This window comes from Cebus imitator, unplaced genomic scaffold, assembly GCF_001604975.1.
Source record: "Cebus imitator isolate Cc_AM_T3 unplaced genomic scaffold, Cebus_imitator-1.0 Scaffold129, whole genome shotgun sequence".
Lineage (NCBI taxonomy): Eukaryota > Metazoa > Chordata > Mammalia > Primates > Cebidae > Cebus > Cebus imitator.
The window spans coordinates 1,524,187-1,529,177 of NW_016107444.1; the positions used below are offsets into that span (position 1 = coordinate 1,524,187).

Consider the following 4,991-nt stretch of genomic DNA (forward strand, 5'->3'; position numbering starts at 1 on the left):
AGCTAATTTTTTGTATTTTTAGTAGAGACGGGGTTTCACCATGTTGACCAGGATGGTCTCGATCTCTTGACCTCGTGATCCACCCGCCTCGGCCTCCCTAAGTGCTGGGATTACAGGCTTGAGCCACCGCGCCCGGCCCCTGGATATTATTATTAAATACTCAGAGAGAAAGGAGAGGAGCAGGTTTTTAGAAGAAGAGGCAATGTTAAAAGATAGTGAGTTCAGGCCAGGTGTGGTGACTCATGCCTATAATCCTAGAACTTTGAGAGGTAGGAGGATTGCTTCAGCTCAGGAGTTCAGACCAGCTTGAACAGCATAGTGAGAGACTTAGTGTCTACAAAAAATAAACAGAATTAGCTAAATGTGTGATGGTACACACCTGTAGTCCTAGCTACATGGGAAGATCGCTTGAGCCTGGGAGGTTGAGGCTGCAGTGAGCTAAGATCATGCCAATGCACTCCAGCCTGGGTGACAGACAGAGTGAGACCCTGTCTTTAAATAAATTAAAAAAAAAAAAAGTTCAGCTGGGAGAAGTTAAATTATTAAAGATGCAGGTGCTTATTGGACAACCAAGGTGGCAATGATCTAAATAGAGTCAGTTTGAAGTTTAAGAACAAAGTCTGGCTGGGTATGGTGGGTCACATCTATAATTCCAGCACTTTAGGAGGCTGAGGTGGGAGGATTACCTAAGGTCGGGAGTTCAAGACCAAACTGACCAACATGCCAAAACCCTGTCTCTACTAAAAATACAAAATTAGCTGGGCACAGTGGTGCCCAGCTACTCAGGAGGCTGAGGCAGGAGAATTGCTTGAACCCAGGAGGTGGAGGTTGCACTGAGCTGAGATTCATGCCATTGCACTCCAGCCTCGGCAACAAGAAACTCCATCACACACACACACACACACACACACACACACACACACACACACACAAAGTCTAAATGAGAGACTAATATTTAGGAGGCAAAAACATTGAGCTGAAGCAGTCATGCATTCCAAAGTCATGCATGCCCAGGGTTTAAGATGTAAGATGGGAAATTAACAGAATCCCAAGGAACAGGCAAGAATGTCAATAGGAGAACATTCTAAATGTTCAGAAGGCCAACTGGGAATGGTGGCTCACGCCTGTAATCCTAGCACTTTCGGAGGCCAAGGTGGGTAGATCACTTGTTGTCAGGGGTTCAAGACCACCCTGGCCAACATGGTGAAACCTCGACTCTACTAAAAATATAAAAAATTAGTCAGGCATAATGGCAGGCATCTGTAATCCCAGCTACTAATTGGGAGGCTGAGGCAGGAGAATCACTTGAACCCGGGAGGTGGAGGTTGCAGTGAGCAGAGATCGTGCCGTTGTACTCCAGCCTAGGCAACAAGAGTGAAACTCTGTCTCAAAAATAAATAAATAAATAAGTGTTCAGAAGTACAATGACACTCTAAATGTCAGAAGGAAAACATTCTACAAAGGAAATGACCAACTGTATCAAAAGCTATGAATGAGGAAGATGAGCTTGAAAGGTGTCCACTGAATTTGCAACCAGGAAATAATTGGCAACCTTGGACACAGCAGTTTCAGTAAAGTGGTTAAGACAAGAGTAAGACTAAAGTGAACGGAGGAAGGAGTAGCAGATAAGGCCATGGAGAAACTTTGTGAAGATAGTCTGGCTGTTCTTCATCATTCCTATATACCCATGAAGGGTAGCTTTGCTTTATTATTAAAAACAAAAACAAAAGAGTGAACTAAGGGTGGGCACAGTGGCTCATCCCTGTTTGGGAGGCTGAGGTAGGAGGACTGCTTGAGCCCAGGAGCTGGAGACCAGCCTGGGCTATGCGGCAAAATCCTATCCCTACAAAAAATACAAAAATTGGCTAGGTGCAGTGGCTCACGCCTGTAATCCCAGCACTTTGGGAGGCTGAGGTGGGCAGATCACCTGAGTTCGGGAGTTCAAGACCAGCCTGACCAACACGGAGAAAGCCCGTCTCTACTAAAAATACAAAATTAGGTGGGCATGGTGGCGCATGCCTATAATCCCAGCTACTCGGGAGGATGAGGCAGGAGAATCGCTTGAACCCAGGAGGCAAAGTTTGCAGTAAGCCGAGTGCACCATTGCACTCCAGCCTGGGCAACAAGAGCAAAACTCCATCTCAACAACAACAACAAAAGAAACAAAAAAACAAAAATTAGCTGGGCATGGTTGTGTGAACCTGTAGTCCAAGCTACTTACTCATGAGGTTGAGGTTTTGGAATGATCACTTGAACCTCAGGAGGTCAAGGCTGTAGTGAGCCATGATTGTGCCACTAGATTCCAGACTGGGAAACAGAGTGAGACTCAGTCTCAAAAAAAAAAAGTGAGGCTGGGTGCGGTGGATCACCTGAGGTCAGGAGTTCAAGACCAGCCTGGCCATCTTGGTGAAACCCCATCTTAAAAAAAAAAAAAAAAAGTGAATAAGTATATTTATTTATAGATAATAATAGCAGCTGGTATTTATATAGTACTTAAATTGTGTCAGGCACTGTTCTGAGAGGTTTGCATATATTATCTCATTTAATCTGCACAATAACCCTCTAAGGTAAATATACTGTTACTTTCTTTTTCCTTTTTGTTGTTTTTTTCATGTCAGACAGGCAACATGCAGACATTAACAAGGTTTGAGGGCAGTATACTTCACATGTGCACAAGAAAATCCAATCACTGTGCTATGGACTATAAAAAGACAATAAACGATTACTCTTATTTTAGAGAAGGCATTTAGAGATTAAGCAACTTGCTTAAGGTTATCCACTTGTTAATTGGCAGAGACTGGCAGAATCTGCAGTCTGGCTCCAGAGTTCATACTCTTTACCACTATGTTGCATTGGAGAGTTACAGACCATTGCATCTGAGTCAGAGAGCTTCATGCAGCACAGGAGCTCAAAAATGAATTTACTCAAACCTTATATGATGCATTATCTCCCTCCTCCTCCCAAGGGAGAAAAAGAGGGAAATTCCTCTAAGCCTAAAATTCTTTTTTTTTTTTTTTTTTTTTTTTTTTTTTTATTTTTTTTTTTTTTTTTTTTTTTTTTTTTCGACAAAGTCTTGCTCTGTTGCCCAGACCGGAGGGCAGCAGTGCAATCTTGGTTCACTGCAACCTCTATCTCCAGGGTTCAAGAGATTCTCCTGTCTCAGCCTCTGGAGTAGCTAGGATTACATGTATGTGCCACTATGCTCAGCTAAGTTTTTGTATTTTTAGCAGAGACTGGCTTTCACCATGTTGGCCAGGGTAGTCTTGAACTGCTGACGTCAGGCGATCTACCTGCAATCACCTGAGACAGAGTGAGACCCTGTCTTGAACAAAAAATGTGAAAGTTGGCCAGTTTTGATGGCTCACACCTGTAATCCTACCACTTTGGGAGGCCAAGGCAGGTGGGTTGCCTGAGGCCAGGAGTTTGAGACCAGCCTGGTCAATATGGCAAAACCCCATCACTACTAAAAATACAAAAATAAGCTGGGTATGTTGGCAGATACCTGTGATCCCAGCTACTCAGGAGCCTATGGCACGAGAATCGCTTGAACCTGGGAGGCAGAGGTTGCAATGAGCAGAGATCACATCAGTGCACTCCAGCCTGGGCAACAGAGTGAGACTCTGTCTCAAAAAAATAATAAAATATGTGGAAGTGCTTCAAAAAAAATTTAAATGTGATGTATTTTCTGATGTGGTAATAATACAAGCACCAAAAAGAACCAGTTGGGGGCAGCACCATGCAGCACTTCAGATCCTTGGAAGCCTAGGATCAGTTTTGGCAAGGCAGAAAGAATGACTAAAAATAAATCTTCTAACTTCTCAAAAGGGAAACCTGTTGATCTGCTTCATCCTGCTTGATAATCCATCTTCGAAAAATCTTAAAATAAGGCAAAATGACTACATAAACGCAGTGTCTTGCTCTCTTCATTCTAGTTGAATCTGCCCAAGGTTCACATTTGAGGTGCCCATTTGCTGAAAAGAAACTGAGCTTGTGAACTTCAAGTTACAAGTGGGCAATGAAGCTGACATTTAATCAGGCAGGCAGATTGCTTTTGCTCTGAAAGTCAAAAGGTAGGCAGTGGTTCACTTCTTTAGCATGATGACAGTGTGATATAAAGGGCCTGTCTTCAGGAACCACTCAGGTTTCCCAACTGAGTGCCAGGCAGAAGATACTATAAAGAAAAGACTATATGTGCACTCTCTAGAGGCCAGGTGAGGCCAGGACTCTTGGCTCTGGGAAACACTTGTTTACTCTGTTCAGCAATGTCTCTGAAGGCCAGAGAAATCCATATGCGAAGGCCAGAGAAATCCATATGCAAAGCCAGAGGGTACAGAGCACAGGAAAAAGTGACAAAAGATGAAGAATCACACTTGGCTGATAGATTCTGGCTTTTCCAGGCAAAACGGAAAGAGCACAAACCAAGGACCAGAGAGGGAAAACAAATGGAATTTGTTTTTTACAACCCATTTATCTTGCCTGCCTTTGGTGAATACATTAATTGGGCTAATAAGCCTCTAGGCCCTCAGAAACCACTTCTCAATGTTTCAAGACCTTTGCATGTATGAGAAAACAAAATTTGAGATCTGTCAACAAGGAAGAGTTTTTTTTTTTTTTTTGAGATGGAGTCTCACTCTGTTGCTAGGCTGGAGTGCCATGGTGCAATCTCAGCTCACTGCAACCTCGGCTTCCTAGGTTTAAGTAATTCCCCTGCCTCAGCCTCCTGAGTAGCTGGAACTACAGGTGCGTGCCACCACTCCCAGCTAATTTTTGTATTTTGAGTAGAGATGGGGTTTCACCATGTTGGCCAGGACGGTCTCAATCTCTTGACCTCATGATCTGCCGCCTTGGCCTCCCAAATTGTTGGGATTATAGGCATGAGACACTGTACCCGGCCTTATTTGTATTCTATCTGGTACCTCCAGTCTGATTGAAAGGACACATTTGGCCATAATGCACCCCACCAAACAACTTGCAGTGGCTCTCCACTGCCC

The 4,991-nt window shown here is 43.7% G+C and overlaps 1 protein-coding gene and 1 non-coding gene across 5 annotated transcripts in view; both read right to left on the reverse strand.

Moving 5' to 3' along the window:
- TESK2 (testis associated actin remodelling kinase 2) overlaps window positions 1-4,991 on the reverse strand; it is a 172,968-nt gene that overhangs the window by 14,257 nt on the left and 153,720 nt on the right. The window lies entirely within an intron of this gene.
- Window positions 2,613-2,713, reverse strand: LOC119473059. The gene has a single exon (XR_005202226.1). It is a non-coding gene; the product is annotated as a small nucleolar RNA U13 (small nucleolar RNA).